The sequence below is a fragment of the Arachis ipaensis genome, chromosome B06 (genome assembly GCF_000816755.2).
Source record: "Arachis ipaensis cultivar K30076 chromosome B06, Araip1.1, whole genome shotgun sequence".
Lineage (NCBI taxonomy): Eukaryota > Viridiplantae > Streptophyta > Magnoliopsida > Fabales > Fabaceae > Arachis > Arachis ipaensis.
In genome coordinates, this window is record NC_029790.2 from 56,426,793 (window position 1) to 56,451,772 (window position 24,980).

General features: G+C 37.5%; 2 long non-coding RNA genes across 2 annotated transcripts; one reads left to right on the forward strand and one right to left on the reverse strand.

Moving 5' to 3' along the window:
* LOC110263991 lies at positions 12,963–24,231 on the forward strand. Its single transcript, XR_002349717.1, has 4 exons — positions 12,963–12,974; positions 15,544–15,545; positions 23,383–23,465; positions 24,049–24,231. It is a non-coding gene; the product is annotated as an uncharacterized LOC110263991 (long non-coding RNA).
* On the reverse strand, positions 21,170–22,575 carry LOC110263990. Its single transcript, XR_002349716.1, has 2 exons — positions 22,298–22,575; positions 21,170–21,272 (listed from the first exon to the last, which is right to left on the reverse strand). It is a non-coding gene; the product is annotated as an uncharacterized LOC110263990 (long non-coding RNA).

Below are 24,980 nucleotides of genomic sequence, written 5' to 3' on the forward strand. Positions count from 1 at the left end.
CGTTTGCGTGGATTGCGTTTCTGCCAGGTCACGCGTCCACGTGATCCATGCGTTTGCGTCACCTGGCTTCGAGGCAGCTATGGAAAATTATATATCGTTGCGAAGCCTCGGATGTTAGCTTTCCAACGCAACTAGAACCGCATCATTTGGACCTCTGTAGCTCAAGTTATGGTTGATTTAGTACCAAGAGGTCAGACTGGACAGCTTTAGCAGTTCCTTCAGTTTCTTGTATTCCTTCCACTTTTGCATGCTTCCTTTCCATCCTCTAAGCCATTCCTGCCCTGTAATCTCTGAAAACACTTAACACACATATCAAGGCATCGAATGGAAAGAGAAGATTAAACATATCAAAATTAAGACCAAAGAAGCATGTTTTCAATCATAGCACAAAATCAGGAAGGAAAACGTAAACTCATGAAAATCATATGAATAAGTGTATGAAAGATTGATAAAATCCACTCAATTGAGCATAAGATGAACCATATAATAGTGGTTTATCAACCTCCCCACACTTAAACATTAGCATCTCCTCATGCTAAGCTCAAGAGAAGCTATAAAGAAGTGAAGAGGAATGATAGAAAGTATGCAATGCAACCTATCTATGTGAATGCAACTACATGCAAAATGTTTCTACCTACTTGGTTAAAAGTAAATAAGTCCTCCAAGACAAATATAAATCAAATTCCACTAATTCAAACCATACAGGAATATAGAATCAAGCATTGAACCCTTACTGGTAGTGTATATCACTCTAACTCTCAAGTGTCTAGGGTCAATCACTCTACTTTTCCCTAGTCATGCTTTCTAAACCTTGTTCTTCATCTAATCAATCAACAAATATTTAGTATACCAATGCAAACATCATGAGGTCTTTTCAGGATTGTAATGGGGCTGAGGTAAAGGTAAGGATATATATAAGGCTAAGTGAGCTAACAAAGTGAATCCTTGATTAGTCTAAGATCTCACCTAACATATACATACTTTATATAATTTAAAATGCTTTACCTAGCTACCCAAATTTTTCTCACTTTTGTATTACATGCTCATGTATCAAACTTATTTTTGAATTTTGTCCCATGTGCATTGATCCTTTTTATTTTGCATTTGGGATAATTCATATATATATATTTTTTTTTGTATCCCCTTATTTAATTACTTAAATTTTTTTTCAATGCACATGGTAATTTAATTATTTTGATTTCACATGAGCATGCTTCCCAAATTTTCAAATAAATTATTCAATTTAATTCTCTACTTTTTTTTCTATCATCCCATGTTCCCATAAAATTCCCCATACTTAAATTATACACAATATCTATCTTAAGCTAACCAAGGATTCAACTTGGGATTTTTAATTTGTTTTTCTGCTTAAGGCTAGTAATGTGGTTATAAAATAGAAGGGGATTAAAAAGCTCAAAGTGGCTAACAAGGTGACATAAAAGGGTAGGCTTATTTGGGATAAGTGAGTGAAAACAAGTAATGGCCTCAATCATATGCAAGCATGTAAATACACTAAATAATGGACATATAGAATGGAACAAAGCAAAGATTGCAATTATAGAGAAGAAAACACACAAGAATAAAAATTTATGGTTAAATAATGTAACCATATAAATAAGCTCAAAATCTCACAGGTTGTGTGTTCTTTGGCTCAAAAACCATGTTCCAAATACAACTTCCAAACAAGTTTAACACAAATTTTTTAATTTAAATTAGTAAAATACTATAAAAATTTCTTGAAAAAGAAAATATTACTTCAACCAAGTAGTAACTAAATGCACAAAATCATACGAACATGCAATCAAATATGCAGATGCAACAATGAACAAATAAAGAAAATAAGATATTGGTGTTGAGAAGAAGGTAACTAACCCCTGGAAGTCGGTATCAACCTCCCCACACTTAAAGATTGCACCGTCCTCGGTGCATGCTAAGATGTGCAAGTGGATGGGGGTTGTGGTTCCTCAGCTGGTGCTCTTTTTGTTCCTTTCCTTGCCGATGGTTTGGGAGTAGCTTTCTCTTTACCCTTCTTGGTGGCCATCCTGAAAAGGGAAAAAGAAAGTAACTTTTAAAGCTAAGCCATTAGTGGCAGAGCCATCTTCAACTGCAGTTAAGCCCTCAACAAAAAGAATTAAGAGGATTATAAAGGTTGATGAAAAAAAGAAAGCCTTCCCAGCAAAGGACACTACGCGATTTACCAACCGCCACTATGAGCAGATGTTCCCCATACTGGCAGAAAGGAGTTATGACAACAAATACCTTCTTATCCTCCCGACCCGTATTGCTAAATTTATTGAGCCGCGAATTGAGCGACGACAATGGGATTCCTATAGAGACAGCCACGGCAGGTTAATCTTTCCTGGGTAGTCGAGTTCTACTCTAATTTCCACCTGTCAAACCTGCAGTCTGTCTATGTCCGTCAGAAGCAAGTCCCCATTACAGAAGAAGCCATTCAACGAGCTCTAGATCTTCCCCCTACTCCAGAAGGACCGAACGCATTTCAAGAGGCCGCACTCAAGCGCCAGACGTACCAATTTGACTGGGACGCTGTTCTCAGAGTTATCACATTACTTGGCAGCAGATGGATTTATGGATACCATTGTTCCCGTCCTAAGGGAATATCGGCTTCCACACTTACCTTGGAGGCTCGCATATGGGCACAGATTATGTCCCATTACGTATTTCCAAGCACTCATGAGTCTTCCTTCACTGCAGACATGGCCATTCTACTATGGTGCATCCTTACAGACCAGCCTCTAAACCTACCAAGACACATCCGGAATGCCTTGGGACACGTACAAATTGCGGGCAACTTACCTTTTCCCGCCTTGGTCTCAGATCTTGTCTTAGCAGTCGGAGTCTCCTACAGAGCTGGAGACATCAAAGCCATGCTCCCACGGGATGATCAGTACGTCCCTAATGGGAAATATATCAAACCTCCAGCAGCCACTACAAGCCAACCTACTGAACCGGCTGAAGACATTCCTCCTTCAACACCACATGCACCTACAACAAATCAACTGCTCCATCAGATACTTGAAAGGTTGGATCGGCAGGACCACAAAGCAAAGCTACGAGAGCGCCGTAACAAGCGCCGATTCACATACCTCAAAGAGCTACTTATGGGAAAATACAAAGATCCAGACACCCCGGACTCCACTTCATTTACCAGCACAGGGAGCCATGACAGTCCCGACTGTGGAGATACTGCTACCAGCCCACCTTTGTTCCTGACAGATGGCATCGAAGACGGTGCAAAGCCTTAAGTGCGGATCTTGTGTGTTTACTTCTCTATGATTGTAATCTATATTTTGTTTCATCCTATATGTCCAATGTTTAGTATATTTATATGCTTGCATATGATTGAGGCCATTATTTGTTTAGCTCACTTATCCAAATTAAGCCTACCCCTTAAGTTACCTTAGTTAGCCACTTTGAGCCTTTAAATCCCATTTGTTCTGTATTTTACCACATTACTAGCCTTAAGCGGAAAAACAATTATATATCCCAATTGAATCTTTGGTTATCTTAAGATAGAATTGTGTGTTAATTAAGTATGGGAAGATTGTGGGAACAAAAGATAATAAGGGAATGTGTCATGATAATATAATGGGAATTTGGGTACCTACTCATAAGAACTTATAAAAATTAAAAATCCATGTGCATTGATAAGCTATATTTATTTTCATGTTTGAAAAAAAATCCAAAAATATTCAATAAATAAATAAGGGGACAAAATTACCCCAATGCTAAGTTAAAATTCAAGGATTAATGCATATATGATAAAATTAAAATAAAAGTTGATACATGAGTATGGAATGTGAAGGGAAATTTTGGGTAGCTAGGTATGAAATTTAAGTTATATAGAATATATATATATATATATATATGTGTGTGTGTGTGTGTGTTAGGTGAAAGCTTGGGTTAATTAAAGATTTAATTTATAAGCTTACTTAACCATATATGTACCCTTACCCTTACCTTGGCCCCATTACAACCTTGGAAAGACCTCATGATGTTTGCATTGGTACATTAAATGTTGTTGATTGCCTGGGATTCATACTCCCAGTATTTTAATTCTAATTTTGTGACAACCCTTCTAAATTGATAAGCGGATTTTTGTTGGTTAAGGATTGTACTTGTAACATATCTTCTACATTAAATTCTTAATCCGCCAATTTTCGCCACGTCAAAAATTCTTATTTCAGATTTTTATTTTAAATTTTTTTTATCTTATCTTATCTTAGTTTTAAATTTCAAAATTCAAATCTTTTTTCAAAAATCATATCTTTTTCAAAATCTTATCTTATCTTATTTCAAATTCAAATTTCAAATTTCAATTAAATTCTAAAATTCAAAATTCAAATTTCAAAAATTTAAATTTAAAATTTTAAAAATCAAACCTTTTTAAAATTTAAATCTTTTTCAAATCTTTATCTTATATTGTTGACTTTTTCAAAATTCAAAATTCAAAATTTAAAATTCGAAAATCAAAATTCAAAATTTAAAATTCAAAATTCAGAATTTAATTTTCAAATTCAGAAATTTAAATTTCAATAACCTTTTAATTTAAATTTGTTTTTATTTTCGTTTTTAATTTTTATTTGCTATTATGAGTTCTCACCTCCATTGCTTTAAGTTTGGTTCCAATGTTGTTGTAAAGAATGGAAACTATAATGAAAATAGGCATCAAGATTGGAAGAATCAAAGATGGGAGGAGCCACAAGGATTTGATCAACCCTCTTGGCAACAACCCCCTCCAATGGACTATCAACAACCATTCTATGATGTGCACCAAGACAATGGTTATGGTGGACCTCTTCGTGACAATCAACACCGACCACAAAATACCTATGAACCTCCTCCTCCACGTAATTTTGAACCACCATACTCACAAGTCCCTTTCCACCATTCACCTCCATATGACCCTAACCCGTATCCATCATACCAACCACCTTATGAGCCAAATGAACCATACATAGAACCACCCCCATTCCAACACAACTACTCTCATGAACCACCACCTCAATATACACCATCTCCTTATCATTATCAAGATGAACCACCTTTCTACCATGAACCCTTTTTCCCAACAAATGAACCCTCCTATCCACCCCAAACCTCCATGGAGAAAGCACTTACCGATCTAAACTCTACTATACAAGCTCTCGTCGCCCAAATTGGACCACCAAATACCTTCAACAATAAACCCTCAAGCTCTAGTGCACTTCCTTTTCAACCACAGAATGATCTCTCCATCCCATCACCACCATCCATGGAAGAGCACCCACATCCATCAATCCAAGAGCAACATGGTCCCAATGATGCTATTGACATGGAACAAGAGAGAAGAGATCATCTTCGTAAATCCATACTTCATAAGGAGCTAGAGGAGGCCCTAAAGGTGAAGGTAGTAAAGACCCTTGAAGTGGAAGGAGTGGTTGAAGAATTAGTGAAGGAAGACATCAAGGAGGAGTCTGATTTTGTCTTAGAGCAAGAAAAGGCCCAAAATGTGGAGATAGGAGAGACCCTTGAAGATGAAAGAATAGTTGAAAGGAGTTTTCATGGAAAGAAAATCATCAAGGATGAGTACGATTTTATATTAAAACTACTGGACAAAGCAGTAATTATTAAAGAGGAAGAAGTGGTTGAAGACTTGGGAGATATTGAACCTCCATGGGAAAGTCAAGACATAGAGCCTCCTTCCAAGACGGTTGCATTTGATGTTGAGGAAGGTGTACAACCTCCAAGGCATGTCATGGTTAAGGACTTGGAAGAGGTCGATCAAGAGATAGAGATTCAAGAAGAAGAAGCACAACCTCACATGCCCTTGGAAAGCAGTGAAGAGGAGATTGAATTGGAAGAAAGCTACCAAGAGGAAGAGGTTGAAATTGAAGAAGCTTACAAAGAGGTGGAAGTTGTTAGAGAAGAGCACAAGGGAGTGGAACTTGCAAGTTCATTAGAAACACCTCTCCCTAGGCCATTACCGTCCAACACAACGTTCAAGTGGGTAAAATTCTTATCCTTGACCTTTACCTTCCCACTTGAATATGGGCTACTGGAGACAGATGGTCAACTTAGAGCTCTTTGTGGCATTAAGAGTAAGAGGAAGATGGTCAGTGGTAAGAATTGTCCTGCAAGGTTCATTATGGTTGGAAGCTTTAAGTTTAAACGCAAAGGTTGGTGTAGAGCTCAATTGAATAGGTCTGGGAAGTTGTTTGGACGCTTCAGTGAGAATTCTAAGGCTGAACCACCCGGATGGAATCATGATAATCAACTTGAAGACGAGTGTAGAAACAAGATTTAGGATCCAGGAATATATGAGGATCAATTTTGGGAGCTCAAAGCTTGTGAAGAACTCCATCAAAGCTTGAGGAATTTACTTGGTATTGATAGAGCTCATTGGAAGTCCAAGCATTGGTGGAAGTTTCAAGACGAGTTCAAGCACAAGCCACCATAACAGGGAGCTCACCAAATGTCCAACTTAAGGACATTAACTAAAAGTGCTAGGTGGGAGACAACCCACCATGGTATGATCGTCCCTTTTTCAGTTTTAATTCTAGTTTGTCTTGTTTGTTTTTGAGTTTTGATTGGACCTGGAATCATGCATAACGTTCATATTAGCATTGCATTCTGCATACTTCATTATTATAAAAAAAAAAAGAAGAAAAGCACGCACGCGACGCGACAGCGTCGCTGACGCGTCCGCGTCACCAGTACGTTTTGAAGAAAAGAGAATTGGACAGAGAGTCACGCGAGAGCGTGGCTGGAGGCATGCCTTTGGCACAAATTGATCCTCGCGACCACATGGCTGATGTATCCACATCATTTGGAAATTACGCCTCCCACGCATCCGCATCACCCACGCGAACGCGTGACCCTAAAAATCGATGTAAAACGGGTGTATGGCAGCAAGTTGTGATAGAGTGGGCTGGAACCGCGCTAGAAGCACAAGCCCCACCACGCGAACGCGTTCCCCATGCGTCCGCGTCGTTTTTCAAACTATGGCCACTCACGCGATCACGTCAACCACGCTACTGCGTCACCCAGATTTTTGGCAAAATGCATTTAAAACAGAGAGTTCCGCGACCGCGAGGCTGCCCTCGCGCTAATGGCACAAATCACTCCACGCGAACGCGTGACCCACGCGTCCGCGTCACTTCATAGAAGCACTATCCGCGCGAACGCGTAACCCACGCGCTCGCGTTGCCTGCGCCGCACAACTTATCCAGATCAGCGCCAATTATCTTATCTTTTCTTTTCTAATCCTACTTTCTTCTATCTTTTCTTCTTTCTTCTTCCTTTTCTTACTTTCTTCTTCTTCATCTCTTTAACTTCTCATCCCTCTTCACTTCCATTCTATTTCATTTAATTTATTTGCATACTTTCATTCATTGCATTATTTTCATTGGTGTTAGAAATTTATTTGGGTCATTATTTTCTATATTTTTGTGGATTATTAAAGGAATTGTTTGACAATTATATATTACTTTTTAAAGGGTTGCTTACATGTTCAATTTAATACTTTCAATAGCTTATTTACCATGCTTGCTATGTGTTTGTGAAAAAGCCCGTATGGCATTGTGCACTATTTTTCGATTTCTTTCTATCTACTACTCTAAATGCTTGCTTTTCACAAAACCCTTTTTATATTTTATTACTTAAATATAATTGTTATAACAAACATGTTGTTATTTGGAAAGACTTGGTAATCTAAATTGGACATGGAATGCTTGATCTATTCTACTCATGCCTTTGCCAGCATGCCAATAAACATCTTGCATTTAATTGTCATTACATGCACTTGCTATATTTTCATTGATGAACTTTTCACATGTAATCATGACCATGTGTTAACGTCATTCTTCTTTATTGTGCATTGATTACCACCTTTCCCGCTCTCTTCCTTGCTCTAACCCTTAGCTTTAAAAGTTACTTTCTTTTTCCCTTTTCAGGATGGCCACCAAGAAGGATAAAGAGAAAGCTACTCCCAAACCACCGGCAAGGAAAGGAACAAAAAGAGCCCCAGCTGAGGAACCACAACCCCCGTCCACCTGCACATCTCTGCATTGCATTTAGTTACTACTTGGTTGAAGTAATATTTTCTTTTTCAAGAAATTTTTATAGTATTTCACTAATTTAAATTGAAAAATTTTTTTGTGTTAAACTTGTTTGAAGATTGTAAATTGGAACATGAATTATAGCTAAGAACACACAACCTGTGAGATTTTGAGCTTATTTATATGGTTACATTATTTAACCATAAATTTTTATTCTTGTGTGTTTTCTTCTCTATAATTGTAATATTTGCTTTGTTCCATTCTATATGTCCATTATTTAGTGTATTTACATGCTTGCATATGATTGAGGCCATTACTTGTTTTTGCTCACTTATCCCAAATAAGCCTACCTTTTTATGTCACCCTTGTTAGCCACTTTAAACTTTTAACCCCCTTCTATTTCATAACCACATTACTAGCCTTAAGTAGAAAAACAAAATAAAAATCTCAAGTTGAATCCTTGGTTAGCTTAAGATATTGTGTATAATTTAAGTGTGGGGAATTTTATGGGAACATGGGATGATAGGAAAAAGTAGGGAATTAAATTGAATAAGTTATTTGAAAATTTGGGAAGCATGCTCATGTGAAAATATTTTAGATATATAAATTGAATAGTTCTTGTATTAAATTCTAAAAATAATCCAATAGTAACTCGGAATAAATTAAGGATATGAAAGAGTAAGTGACAAGTAAGGAAAATAAACTAGAGTAATGAAGTCTTGGCGGAAGTAATAACTCTTCTCAATATCCCAATCCAAAAAGCAAATAAAAACAAAATCCTAAGAACTATGAATGTGTAGAGAGAAAACCTAGAGGAGGAGTAAAATCAGATCTAAAACTAAAAATTATGCGGAATGAATGTCTCCTTCCTCTTCAGCATCTTCTACTTCCACCACCTCTTCAGCAGATGCGTGTTCTAATGGGATTGGCTCCTCCTGATTCCTCTCTTGCAGTGTGGTTCTGGACCTTAGGGTGATGGCATTGATGCCACCTTTTTGGATTGGGTAAGGATTGAGAAGGAATTCCACTAGAGCTTGCATGTTGAGTGTTTGAAGTATTGGATGATCCCAGCTGAGAGATGAGAGCTTGTATAGCAGATGTTAGATCGTTAAGTGAACTTTCCACGTTCTTTTGTCCTTGCGCAGTGGATTGAAACATCTCGTCACTCGGAGAGGAATTAGAACAAGTGATCTGAGGAACTTGTTGTTGGTTGTGCTGTGGTCCTTGGGATTGCCTCAGGTGAGGTGTTCTGTAAGGCTGGTTCTAATTCTGCTGCTGCCTGTTGTTGTTATTATTCCACCTTTGATTTCCCTGATTGTCTCTGCCTCCTCTGTTATTGTTGTCTTATCTTGAGGCCTCATGCCCTGTGTGACGTAGCCGAGCAACACTATCTTGTCAATCATATGGTGGGGCATGCTTCCAAAAGATTGTTGTTGCGCTCCCAGTATTCATAGAGAGTCTCGGATTCGTCCTGAACAATCATGAAAATGTCTTTCCTCAGTTTATCAGTAACTTCAGTTGGAAAGAATTTTTCCAAAAATTCTCTTCTAAGCGTATCCCAGTCAGAAACAGTTGCTGCGGGTTGAGTGTAGTACCACTCTCTCGCCTTTCCCTCAAGAGAGAATGGGAAGGCTTTTAACAAAATAGAGGTTTCATCTGCACCATCACGCCTGACAGTAGAACAGGATACTTGGAAATCCCTAAGGTGCTTGATAGGCTCTTGAGCAGGTAAGCCATGAAACTTAGGCATCAAGTTGAGTAGTGTAGTCTTGAGTTTATAATCTACAGCCACCGCTGGGTGATGCGCTTGAAATGGTTGCATTGTAAAATCAGGGGCTCCAGCTTCCTGGATAGTAACTCTCCTAGGTGCTGCCATGTCACCTGCACGTAAATCAACCGAATTAGTAGAAAGGGAGCATGTTTCTTCCTTACGTGACGTTTCAGATTCGCCCTCGGAGAGGACTAACCGACGCCGAGCTTGCCTAATACGTGAAATAGTTCTTTCAATCTCAGGATCAAATACTGGCAAGCTTGGATCAGGAAGTGAACGCGTCATTTAATAAAAGAAACATGCAGCTCATAGTAACAAAATAAAATAAAATGCAAATAAATAAATTCCAATCAATAACTTAGCACTCTATTGCAACTCCCCGGCAACGGCACCAAAAATTGATGTGGCAGAAATTGGCAGATAAAGAATTTAATGTAGAAGATACGTTGCAAGTACAGTCCTTAACCAACAAAAATCCGCTTATCAATTTAGAAGGGTTGTCACAAAATTAGAATTAAAATACTGGGAGTATGAATCCCAGGTTGTCTCCCAACGAGTTGCAGAAAGATGTGCTATTTTATTAATCAGATGTTTTCAAAAATGGTTTTGAGTTTGATAATAGGATATTAAATCAGAGAATTTATGTAATTTAAATAAAAATCTTGACCGGGAGTAGATTAGTCAGAAAGCCTATCCTTGTTGGAGTTCTCCCGAGATTAATTGATAATTGAAGGTTATTCTGCTTAGTTATCCTTTACCAGGTAGAGAAAAGTCAAGCAAGTTGGAAGTCTATTTCTATTCACAAGTTCTAATCCTCTCCCTTGGGAAGGATTAGTGTCAGTGACTAGAGGGCGATCCAACAATGAACCCAATTATAATTTTACTCTCGAGCATTCCAACTCAAGGTTCTCCTTTCAATCAACTCCCAATCAAGTTATGGAACTACTCGCTCATTATGAATCTAAACTTCACAAAATAAGAAGGGAAAATAAAGAAAGACATGATAAATAATAATCAAAAGATCAATTAAAAAAATAGTTCTTGTATTAATAAATTCTAAAAATAATCAAATAGTAACTCGGAATAAATTAAGGATATGAAAGAGTAAGTGACAAGTAAGGAAAACAAACTAGAGTAATGATGTCCTGGCGGAGGTAATAACTCTTCTAATTTTTACTATCCCATATATAATATTTGGACTCGCTTTTCAGCTTGTCTCTTTGATGCTTAGTGAAGTCTCTAGGAAAAGTGCGGCTAACTAGATAATTAGCTACAGGTGCATACCAAGGGACTACTTCAGATACTGCTTGCAGGTTATCAAATGGGAAATTATCATCTATAGGAGTGGAGTCATCCCTAATATGCTCAAGGCGACTCAAGTGGTCTACCACTAGATTCTGGTTACAACTTCTATCCTTAATTTCTAAATCAAATTCTTGTAGTAGCAGTATCCAATGTATAAGCTTGGTTTGGACTCTTTTTTAGCTAATAAATACTTTAGAGCTGCGTGGTCTGAGTACACTACTACTTTAGCACCAAGTAAATAGGCTCAGAATTTATCCAGAGCAAAAATAATAGCAAGAAGCTCTTTCTCAGTAGTAGTGTAATTAGACTGAGCGGTGTCTAAAGTCTTAGACGCATAAACAATTACAAAAGGATCCTTACCTTCACGCTGAGCCAGTGCTGCTCCTACTGCATGATTGGAGGCCTCGCACATAATTTCAAATGGCTGGCTCCAATCTGGTCCTCTCACAATTGGAGCTTGAGTCAAGGCGGTCTTCAGGTTATCAAACGCTTGTTTGCAATCCTCACTGAACTCGAACTCAATATCTTTCTGCAGTAATCTAGATAAGGGTAGTGCTACCTTACTAAAGTCCTTAATGAATCTCCGGTTAAAACCTGCATGGCCAAGGAACGAACGGACTTCCCTCACAGAGGAGGGGTAAGGTAAATTAGAAATAACATCCATATTTGCTGGATCTATAGAAATGGCAGTATTAGACACAACATGTCCTAGTACAATCCCTTGTTTTACCATAAAGTGACATTTTTCAAAATTCAATACAAGGTTTGTACTGACACATCTATCTAATACTCTAGATAAACCATCTAAGCAAAAGCTAAATGAATCACCATAAACGCTAAAATTATCCATAAAAACCTCCATACAGTCCTCAATAAGGTCAGAAAAAAGACTCATCATGCACCTTTGGAAAGTAGCTGGTGCATTGCATAAGCCAAAGGGCATTCTCTTATAAGCATAAGTTCCAAAAGGACATGTAAAAGTAGTCTTTTCCTGATCTTCAGGAGCTATATGGATTTGAAAATAGCCTGTATAACCATCTAAAAAGCAATAATGGGATTTACCTGACAGGCGATCAAGCATCTGATCAATGAATGGCAAGGGGTAATGATCCTTGTGAGTGGCTTGGTTGAGACGCCTATAGTCAATGCAAACTCTCCATGAATTCTGCACTCTAGTTGTCAGAAGCTCTCCATGCTCATTTCTTACTGTTGTGATTCCAGACTTCTTGGGCACTACTTGTACTGGACTGACCCATTTGCTATCTGAGATGGGGTAAATGATATCTGCTTCAAGTAGCCTGGTCACTTCTTTCTTGACAACTTCTAAGATAGTGGGATTCAGTCTTCTCTGAGGTTGATGGACAGGCTTTTCTCCCTCTTCTAGGAATATTCTGTGCTCACAAACTTGAGGGTTGATGCCTACTATATCCTCTAGGCTCCATCCAATTGCTTTCTTGTGTTTTCTCAACACACTGAGTAGCTGTTCTTCTTGTTAGGAAGTGAGTTCCCTTGCAATGATAACTGGAAACTTCTGCTTGTCCTCAAGGTAAGCATACTTGAGGTGTGGAGGGAGGGGTTTTAATTATAATTTCTGCTCATGGTCAGGCTCTGGATTATCTGGAGCTGGTGATAATGGTGAAGTGCTCTCATTGTCCTCCGAGAATGTCCCCACACTTGGACCTTGCCCTATGTACTTCTCTTCTAAATCCTCCTAGTGAACTTCAGCCACGGTTTCATCTATGATGTCACACTGGGAGATAGAATGATCATCCGGAGGGTGCTCCATAGCTCCATTTAAACTGAATTTCACTATTCTGCCATCTATTTCAAAAGAATAAGTTCCGAAAAATGCGTCCAGCTTGAACTTTGAAGTCTTCATGAATGGTCTTCCAAGCAGGATTGATGATGGCCTTCTTGAGTCATTAGGGGGCATTTCCAGGATATAGAAGTCAATGGAAAATATGAGCCCCTTAATGCTCACTAATACATCTTCAGCAATTCCAACCACTGTAATAATGCTTTTATCTGCTAACACAAAATGAGCTGCCGACCTTTTTAAGGGAGGGAGCCTCAAAGTATCATATATAGACAAAGGCATTATACTAACACATGCTCCTAAATCACACATGCAGTCAGAAAATATCACACCACCAATAGTACAATTAACCATACATGGACCTGGATCACTACACTTCTCAGGTATACCTCCCATTAAAGCAGATATAGAACTACCTAAAGGAATAGTTTCTAATTCATTAATTTTGTCTTTATGTATACATAAATCTTTTAGAAACTTTGCGTATTTAGGTACCTGCTGAATAACATCAAAAAGGGGGACAGTTACCTCAACCTTTTTGAATATTTCTACCATTTTGGGATCAAGTTCCATCTGCTTCCTGGGCTTCCTTCCAATTTGTGGAAATGGAATAGGAAGGGCATTTTCTGCAGCGTCTGCATCCTTTGGTGCTTCTTTCTGTGGTTGAGCTTCTTTTTCTTCAACCATATCTTATATGTCCCCTTCCTCTTCAGCATCTTCTACTTCCACCACCTCTTCAGCTGAGGTGTGTTCTAATAGGATTGGCTCCTCCTGATTCCTCTCTTGCAGTGTGGTTCTGGACCTTGGGTGATGGCATTGATGCCACCCTTTGGATTGGGTAAAGGTTGAGAAGGAATTCCACTGGAGCTTGCATGTTGAGTGTTTGAAGTATTGGATGATCCCAGCTGAGAGATGAGAGCTTGTATAGCAGATGTTAGACCGTTAAGTGAACTTTCCACGTTCTTTTGTCCTTGCGCAATGGATTGAAACATCTCGTCACTCGGAGAGGAATTAGAACAAGTGATCTGAGGAACTTGTTGTTGGTTGTGCTGTGGTCCTTGGGATTGCCTCAGGTGAGGTACTCTGTAAGGCTGGTTCTGGTTCTGTTGCCTGTTGTTGTTATTATTCACCTCTGATTTCCCTGATTGTCTCTGCCTCCTCTGTTATTGTTGTCCCTCCAGTCCTGGTTAGAATTATCTCTCCAACCTTGGTTGGAATTGTCCTGCCATCCATGGTTGTAGCTGCCACCTTGATTGTATCCTTGATTGGGGTGATCATAGAAGTCATGAGTGGCTGCTACAGTATTGTCTTCCTGTTGGAGCTGCGGACATTCATCAGTATAATGTCTATAATCAGCACAGATCCCGCATACTCTTTGTGGAACCAACTGTTGGCTTTGCTGTGGTGGAGGGGACTGAGTTTGTTGTTGACTTAACTGCATATGCTTCAGTAAGTTGGTCATTTCACATATACTATGAGTTAGAGCAGTGGTCTCTCTGCTAGAGGATACCTCTGCAACAGCTTTTGACTGGCTTTATTTATGCCTGTGATTCCGAGTAGTCTTGTACTTTTTCATAGACCCATTGCTAGCACTTTCCAATGTGGTCTTATCTTGAGGCCCCATGCCCTGTGTGACGTAGCCGAGCAACACTATCTTGTCAATCATATGGTGGGGGCATGCTTCCAGAAGATTGTTGAAGCACTCCCAGTATTCATAGAGAGTCTCGGATTCGTCCTGAACAATCATGGAAATGTCTTTCCTCAGTTTACCAGTAACTTCAGCTGGAAATAATTTTTCTAAAAATTCTCTTCTAAGGGTATCCGAGTCAGAAACAGTTGCTGCGGGTTGAGTGTAGTACCACTCTCTTGCCTTTCCCTCAAGAGAGAATGGGAAGGCTTTTAACAAAATAGAGGTTTCATCTGCACCATCACGCCTGACAGTAGAACAGGCTGCTTGGAAATCCCTAAGGTGCTTGATAGGCTCTTGAGCAGGTAAGCCATGAAACTTAGGCATCAAGTTGAGTAGTGCAGTGTTGAGTTCAAAATCTATAGCCACCGCTGGGTGATGCACTTGAAACGGTTGCATTGAAAATCAGGGGCTCCAGCTTCCTGGATAGTAACTCTCCTAGGTGTTGCCATGTCACCTGCACGTAAATCAACCGAATCAGTAGAAAGGGAGCTTGTTTCTTCCTTACGTGACGTTTAAAATTCGCCCTCGGAGAGGACTAACCAACGCCGAGCTTGCCTTATACGTGAAATAGTTCATTCAATCTCAGGATCAAATACTAGCAAGCTTGGATCAGGAAGTGAACGCGTCATTTAATGAAAGAAACATGCAGCTCATAGTAACAAAATAAAATAAAATACAAATAAATAAATTCCAATCAATAACTTAGCACTCTATTGCAACTCTCCGGCAACGGCGCCAAAAATTGATGTGGCAAAAATTGGCGGATTAAGAATTTAATGTAGAAGATACGTAGCAAGTACAGTCCTTAACCAACAAAAATCCGCTTATCAATTTAGAAGGGTTGTCACAAAATTAGAATTAAAATACTGGGAGTATGAATCCCAGGTCGTCTCCCAACGAGTTGTAGAAAAATGTGCTATTTTATTAATCAAATGTTTTCAAAAATGGTTTTGAGTTTGATAACAGGATATTAAATCAGAGAATTTAAGTAATTTAAAAAAAAACTTGACCTCGAGTAGATTAGTTAGAAAGCCTATCCTTGTTGGAGTTCTCCCGAGATTAATTGATAATTGAAGGTTGTTCTGCTTAGTTATCCTTTACCAGGTAGAGGAAAGTCAAGCAAGTTGGAAGTCTATTTCTATTCACAAGTTCTTATCCTCTCCCTTGGAAAGGATTAGTGTCAGTGACTAGAGGACGATCCAACAATGAACCCAATTACAATTTTACTCTCGAGCATTCCAACTCAAGGTTCTCCTTTCAATCAACTCCCAATCAAGTTATGGAACTACTCGCTCATTATGAATGTAAACTTCACAAAATAAGAAGGGGAAATAAAGAAAGACATGATAAATAATAATCAAAAGATAAATTAAAAATAAAAATAGTTCTTGTATTAATAAATTCTAAAAATAATCCAATAGTAACTCGGAATAAATTAAGGATATGAAAGAGTAAGTGACAAGTAAGGAAAACAAACTAGAGTAATGAAGTCTTGGCGGAGGTAATAACTCTTCTCAATATCCCAATCCAAAAATCAAATAAAAAAAAATCCTAAGAACTATGAATGTGTAGAGAGAAAACCTAGAGGAGGAGTAAAATCAGATCTAAAACTAAAAATTATGCGGAATGAATGTCTCCCTCTGGCCTCTGCATGTTCCCTGGCTCTAATATGCTTTTCTGGGCAGAAAATTGGGTCAAAACATGGCCCAAAATCGCCGCCAGAGAATTCTGCAGATTATGCAGATCGCGCACGTCACGCGATCGCGTAATCCACACGTTCGCGTCATCCAGCATTTTGCCTTGCCATGCGTGCGCGTCGTCCATGCATTCGCGTCACTCGTGCAGCTTCCAATTCACGCGTTCGCGTCAGGCACGCGAGCGCGTCACTCCGATTTCTCCATTTCGCACGGTCTGCGTCACTTCTCGCTGGTCATCTCCATAATTTCTTGTGTTCCTTCCATTTTTGCAAGCCTCCTTTCCAATCTCCAAGTCATCCATGCCCTATAAAGCCTGAAACACTTAACACACGGATCACGGCTTCGAATGGAATAAAGGAGAATTAAAAAACATAATTAAAAGTCTTTAGGAAGCAAGTTTTCAACAATGGAGTAATTTTGGGAAGGAATTGTAAATACATGCTAATCATATGAATAAGTGGGTAAAGATTTGATAAAACCACACAATTAAACACAATATAAACCATAAAATAATGGTTTATCAGTAACTGTTCCCCTTTCTAATGTTATTCAACAGGTGCCTAAATACGCAAAGTTTCTAAAGGATTTGTGCATACATAAAGATAAGATTAATGAATTAGAAACTATTCCTTTAGGTAGTTCTATATCTGCTTTAATGGGAGGTATATGACGAACTGAAGATTGATGATTTAGAATTTACAACAAGTTCTCGTTGTAAGTATAGTTTCTGAACCAATCAATCAACCTTTTGTACAAACGTTTTGGTTGTCACAAGTAACAAATCCCTTTGAAATTGATAACCGAAGTATTTAAACCTCGGGTCGTCTTCTCAAGGAATTGCAAGGAGGTATGATTTATTATTGGTTATGCAAAAAGGTAGAATTTTGGGGGTTTTTGAAATAGGGAACAAATAATTTAAATGGCAGAAGAATAGATTAATAAAAATAAAATCTTTTGGCAAGGTATAAGAACTGGAATTCCTATCCTAGTTATCCTTATCAATGGTGATGATAATTGGGTTTTAATCCCACTTAGTTAAGTCAAGTGGACTAATTAGCTTGATCCTCAAGTCCTGGTCAATCCCTGTGGGAAGACTAGATTTAGAGCGATCTAGATCAATTAGTAATCTCCCAATTTCAACCACTGCTTTATTTGATAACTCAAGCGTCACCAATTACTTAACCAGAGCTAAAAGGAGAAAATCTATTTGAATGAAAATAATTTGGATAAATTGAAAGCATTCATAACATAAATAAAACAATCTTAAATTTCAAATACCTCAATAATGTGTATTAAATAAGAAAATCATAACATGAATGTAGCATAAGTCAAGTTGAAAAGATAAATAACAATAAAAGTAATAGAATAAATAAAACTAGAAAGTAATTTAAAGGAACATTGAACCTGTGATTGAAGATATCATAGCTTAAACATAATAAAAATCCTAAATCCTAATCCTAAAAGAGAGGAGAGAACCTCTCTCTCTAAAAACTACATCTAAATCCTAAAATTGTGTATTATGAGCTGGTTATCATGAATGTATGGATTCCCCCACTTTATAGCCTCTAATCTGTATTTTCTGGGCCGTAAATAGGGTCGAAAACAGCCCAGAAATCACTGGAGAAGAAATCTGCCACGCTGATTTTTGTCACTGCGACGCGTCCGCGTGGAGCACGCGTTCACTTTGTCTAGCGTCGGAGCAACTATGGTATATTATATATCAAATCGAAGCCCCGGACGTTAGCTTTCCAACGCAACTGGAATCGCGTTGTTTGGACCTTTGTAGCTCAAGTTATGACCGTTTTAGTGCGAGAGGGTCAGGCTGACAGCTTTGCATTTCCTTCAACTTCTTGTATTCCTTCCACTTTTGCATGCTTCCTTTCCATCCTCCAAGTCATTCCTGCCCTGTAAATCCTGAAATCAGTTAACACACATATCAAGGCATCGAACGGTGATAAGAGGGAATTAATTTTTAGTAATTTAAAGGCTTGGGAAGCAAGTTTTCAATTATAGAATAAAATTAGGAAGGAAAATATAAAACCATGCAATTTATATGAATAAGTGAGTAAAGAGTTGATAAAAATCACTCAATTGAGCACAAGATAAATCATAAAATAGTGGTTTATCAACCTCCCCACACTTAAACATTAGCATGTCCTCATGCTAAGCTCAAGAGAAGCTATAAAGATGAAGAGGAATGGTAGATTAATATGAAATGCAACCTATCTATATGAAGGCAACTACATGCAGAATGTTTCTACCTACTTGGTTTAAAAGTAAATAAATTCTCCAAGAATAAATAAGAACTGGATTTCACTAATTCAAATCATAAAAATGAAGTACAAATAGGCTTGTAGAAGAAAATAGCTCATGAAAGCCGGGAACAAAGAATCGAGCATTGAACCCTCACTGGGAGTATATGCACTCTAATCACTCAAGTGTTTTAGGTTCGATTCTCTCAATTCTCTACTAACCTTGCTTTCTAAGGCTTGCTCTTCATCTAACAATCAACATAAATTTAATGCACAGATACACATATCAAGAGGTCTTTTAAGGGTTGTAATGGGGTTAGGGTCAAGGTAGGATTGTATTTGGCCAAGTGGACTAAAATCTGAATCCTTAATTAACTTAAACTTTCCACCTAACTTTAGACAATCCATATAATCATAATACCACATCTAACTATCCATTAACCATTTTTTCCACATATTCATGCATTCTAATTTCAAGTACATTACATATGCATTGCTTTCACCACTTACTTTGGGGCATTTTGTCCCCTTTTTACTTAATTGCTCTTTTTTTTTTCTTTTTCTCACTTTATATATATATATTTTTTCTTTTCTTTTATTTTTCTCAATGCATATGATTAAATTATTGGATGCATGAATCATGTCCTAAACATTTCTTTCACATTTTCAGAAAATTCTAACATACTCAATTCTCAAACCAAATGTTTCCAAATTCACTTCCCCACACTTAATTCATGAGCACTCTCACTAGTCTAACCTAACCAAGGATTCAAATTAAGGACATTATTATTTTCCGCTTAGAGTTAACGATGAGCTAAAGTAAAGAACAAAAGGGTATAATAGGCTCAACATTGGTTTGCAAAGAATAATGAAAGGGTAAGGCCATATGAGTATGTAAGCTCAGTGAAACAAGGCCTCAATCACGTAAGTGTATGCATACATTAAACAATGGAAATATAGAATCAAGCAAGACAAAGATCACAATTTTAGAGAGAAAAACACACACCAAAAATAAAATATTGGTTGATAAAATGCAACCAATCAAATAGGCTCAAAAATCTCACTGGTTTTTGTATGTTCGAGCTCTAAACTATGTTCCAGTATAGTATTTCTTCAAACAAGTTTAACATTAAATTTTATTCAAATTAGTGAAATGCTCTAAAAGGTTTCTTGAAAAAGAAAATATTACTTCAACCAAGTGGTAAAATATGCACAAAATCAAATAATTATGCAATCAAACATACAAATGCAACAGCTAACAAGGAAAATAAACCATTGGTGTTGAGATAGAAGAGTAACTAACCCATGGAGATCGATATCGACCTCCCCACACTTAAAGATTGCACCGTCCTCGGTGCATGCTAAGATGTACAAGTGGATGGGTTGCTTCAACTGACGTTTTTCTCATCAAGGAATATGCGTAGGAACTTGTTTGTCTCTCCCATGTAAACGTCTTCCGGTTCTCTTCCTGGTGGCCATCCTGAAAGAAAAAGGGAAGAAAAGTAACCCAAAACAAAGATAAAAAATAAATAAAACATGGGTTGGTTAATGCCAAATAATGAGGATCTCAATTACATGGTAGCTACAACATGCAAGTGAGAAAATAATAGAAGATGCAACAGTGAAATAAGAAAATTCAACACCAAAGGAAAAATAATGAATTTAGAAAACAAAATAAAAATATGCACAAAATTAAGATGCAATGGATGAAAGTATGTAAATAAATTAAATAAAATAGAATGGAGGTGAAGAGGGATGAGAAGTTAAAGAGACGAAGAAGAAGTAAGTAAGAAAGAAAGAAGAAAGAAGAAAAGATAGAATAAATTAGGATTAGAAAAGAAAAGATAAGATAATTGGCGCTGATTTGGATAAGTTGTGCGACGCATGTGACGCGGACGCGTGGGTCACGCGGACGCGTGGGTCACGCGTTCGCGTGGAGTGATTTGTGCCATTAGCGCGAGGGCAGCCTCGCGGTCGCGCAACTCTCTGTTTGAAACTCATTTTGCCAAATTTTAGGGTGACGCGATCGCGTGGTACTTAGTGAATTTTTTGTTTTCTTTTCACGTCACCCCAAAAATTAATCCCACACCCTTCGTCTTCAGAAACCTGCGCTCTTCTGCTTCAGAAAGCTCACCACCACCTTCGCCGTTTTCATGCCCTCACCTTCGCTCACCACCACTCACCGGCGCCCTTTTCCTTCGTCTTCACCTTTTCTCACCACTCACTGTCGCAGCTCATCATCTTCTTCACCTTCACCTTCACCTTTGTTGCCCTGTACACCACGTACCCCGACCGTAGTGCCGCTACCAGCGACGTTGTCAACAGAATGATTCTCCCTCTGGCACCGCGCTTCACTCTCTTCGTTGCCTCCACCAGGACACGCCCGGGGTGTTCACAGTGAAGATTTTGTCGAACGTCTCTGATTGCGAGATAAATTGCAATTTCTCGTCCGATTCCACTAGAAGAGATGGTGATTATTGCTACTCGGTCATGAGTGGGTTAATAGTTTGAATTTGAAGAATTAATTAGGTTTTTTACAAGTTCAAAATTAGGTTTTTTGAAGTTATTTATTATGATGATGAATTGCTGATTTACTGCAGATTGAGCATTAAGATCCAGTTGCATCTGATGCATTCATGAATGGTAACTGCGAATGACTCAGATCGAGTCTCCATTTGGAACTGTGAACACCGACAGGTACAATTTTATATTTTTCCTTTTGCTCCCTTTGTTGCCTGGGAAATTTGTTTCTTGTTTATCTGTTATTGTCCGCTACAATATTGCTCGTATTCAGGAAAGTTCTCATGGAATGCAAGATTTCCTACTATTGTATGCTCTGCCAGCAAAGATTGCTTGAATTTTCATGAATGTAGTTAGTCCAAACAAGTTTTGTGATGTACATAAACTGCCTCATTGAATTACTTCCATGTTATTAATTTACTGTATCTTTGCTAACAAGTTTATAGGATTACTAAAACATGATAAATGCCTTCTTAAACATTATTGTAGGTGATGAATATTTTTGTACTGATTTATGAACAGAATTTTATTTTTCTCCTTTTTTTCTTGGGAATTTAGTAAAGGAAAACCTACAGAAGTCATTTGAGGAGGAAGGTAATATACCTATGGTTCGTTTATTTATCATCAATCTTTTGTATTGACTGAAATTGTAAATTAGTTTGATTTTTCTCTATTAAACTGACAAGTGACAACTCACTAACAAACAGCATCCCCAATGAATGGTCGAGTCAATCGAATTTGATTAGCCATTTGATTAGTCAATTGGAGTTGATTTGATTAGCCATTTTAGTCAATCGGATTTGATTTTGCTTCCTAGATTCTCCTCTATTATCACAAAAAGCTTCATTTTGTTTCCTTTATATAGTGGAGGATCAAATTTGGTTTCTTTTCATTGCGGTGAGTAGTAATGTTGCCTTTAAATGATTCTATTAACATGATTTTATTAATTCCGATCTACATCATTGACTCTAGTGGTAGCTTTATTCGAGAACAAAAAATACAACAATTTTGATTTGATTTGATTTGATTATCCATTTTGGAATTCTGATTTCAGGGTTTTTAATTTTGGGAGTTTTTGGGATTCTGAGTCACCGCAAGTCACCTCTCACCGCCATTGCTGCTCTGCTCTCTGCTCGCCCACTCTTCGTCACTGCCTTTATAATTAAGTGATATGCATTCAAAATACCTGGAAACTATTAATGATGTTAAAGTTTAGGATTGATTTGAATATTGATCCATTTGGACTATTTGTTATATATGATGCAATAAATTTATGATAATATATATGAATTGTTTGAGTGATCTGTGGCTGGATTGCTATGTTGAGTAATGCAGAAATTTTTGATTTCATATGAGTATGCTTAAATGTGAAAAGTGACCAAAAATGGTGATTTTTTAATCCTGAGTACTTGGGGCTGATTTAATCTTTTCAACAAGTCACAATACGTAAAATAAAGTTAGAATGCAAGGTTAGAGTGAGCGAAAAGCTAGGAATCAATTTTTGACCTCTTAAAACCCAAGGTTACATGTTGCAGAATTATGCAGTCTCAGGCAGCACATCGTGAACAAAACTGGGAGCAATCTAGCCACTCAAAATGAGTGAAATTATTTTTCTATGAAACCTTGAGATGTCTAAATTGTTCCCCCAAAATTTCAAAATTTTCCAATGTGTGGTTTGAGAGATATGATTTTTAGAAAATGGTCATTTTCTACAGAAACAATGCTATCCGAATTCTGGAACAGAAACTTCAAAACCACATATCTCAATACTCTGAAACTATTTGGAGGTGCAACCAAAGAGGGGTGAAATAATAGGATGTATAGTATTTTATGTCCAAATTTCAGGGCAATTCGAGTTTTGTAGCAAAAGTTGTGCCTAAAGGAAGTAGGGCTGTTCACTGTTGTGACAGCATCCTTTCCTTAAAATAAAACCATATTTCAAGAGCCATAACTTTTTCTAGGAAAGTGAAAATGCCCTAGGACTTGAAATGGGTAAAATATGGGTAAGTTTAGTTCAACCACATCAAAATTTAGGAGAATCCAACCAAAGATAGATTTTATATGATTTTTCCAAATTGATTACTGCTTGCTGTTTTCTGAAGTGTACTAAATCAGTAGCCGGTATATAAAATGAAATTCTTAGAGCGCAGTAACTGCTTGGAAGTAGCTCGGTCATTTCCTTCGACATAATCTTGTATTAATTGCGTATGGTGGTGAATCAGTATGCAAAATCCTTACATGCTTCTCTTTTTGAATTATGATACTCTACAGCTGTAAGCAGGGCAGTAACTGCTTGGAAATTAGTTCTTGCTGGGCGCTTTCCACTGCTTCATCAATGGTGTGACTTTGTTAAGGTACCCTAATTATTAGACGACTGTGAAACTTATGTGGTGCTTTCTTTAGTGACAGAGGGAAGTGTTAGGATTCAGTTCAGAAGGTGTGATGGTGAAATGATTCTGTAGTGTAAACTGTAATTACTTATTGGCTAATGGTTGCATTAAGCAAGGTTCTTGTATTTAAGGTTGGCCAAAGTGCATGATGTGGCTGCAACTTTACTGCATCTGTTCTTGAAATAGGAAAATCTTTCGTAAAACTCAACCAGTTAGCTATGAGGATGTGTTGTTGAAATGATCAATTTTATGATCTGTAATTGGTTGTAGATTTGGGAAATTAGGCTTGGGCTCAGGGTTTGTCATACTTTTAGCCTATTTAAATAAAAGGCTGAGCATTTTTACTGAGTTAAATTGATTGGACCTGATTAAGAAGTGGTTTTGTGTTATTTTTTCTTTTGTTGGATGCTGATGTATTACATATTTTAGGCTATCATTGTATTAAGCTACATTTGGTATAGTTCAATCCAATAAAAGATTAATATGTTAATTATTTTTTTTGTTGCACTTTTTCAAATCCTAATTATTTTTCTATATAATTATACAGGATAATTCTGAAGATGTGAGTGAAGATTGAGATGTTTATCATGATGGTTTATTGGCAAAGATGGAGCTAGTGTTAGAAATTGAAAGATGTATGGTTGATGATGATGTCTTTTATTAGAAGATATATTAGTAGTAAACTCTAATTGGTCTCATGCATAATTTGATGAGTATACTTATTCTAGTGTGAGATGTATGAATACTCAAAATTATTATCATTCCATAAAGATTATTGTATGGTATTATAATGTATTTATTTTTATTTTATAATAATTAACTAATTTAATTAAAAATACAGAATTATATATATAATTATATTCTCAAATATTAGATTTTAGATAAAAAGATTATTAGAAATTTTTGTTTATATATATATATATATATATATATATAAATAGAAATTTAAAAAAAAGAGGGACAAAAGGCTACACTTATATAGAGTAGTTATAGGTATAATATTTGTTACGTTTATAAAGTGATGCAGTAGCCTTGAAAAGTGTAGCCTATTCTTTTGAATTCTGGTAACCATTAGTACTGAAAAGCGTAGCCTTTGGTCCTGGACAGCATCACTTAAAAAGCGTACCCTATTCCTAGAGGTCAGAAGTGTAGCCTTTGATACAAAAAGCGTAGCCTTTGAGAATAGGCAACACTAGTATAGACATCCCCTAGAAAAGCATCTCCGAAGACTAAAAAGCGTAGCCTTTGCCTAAGGCATCATTTTTTTTCATTTTTGGCTACACTTTTCAAGTGTACTTGAATGGGTATTTTTCTTGTAGTGGGTTGACGCGATCGCGTGAATGGTCATTTTTTTGAAAAGCGACGTCGACGCATCGGGCACACGTTCGCGTGGGAGGGCTTGGGCTTCTAGCACGAGTCCAGCCCCACTCCAACCTAACTTGCTGCCAAACACCCCTTTACGTCGATTTTACAGAGCCA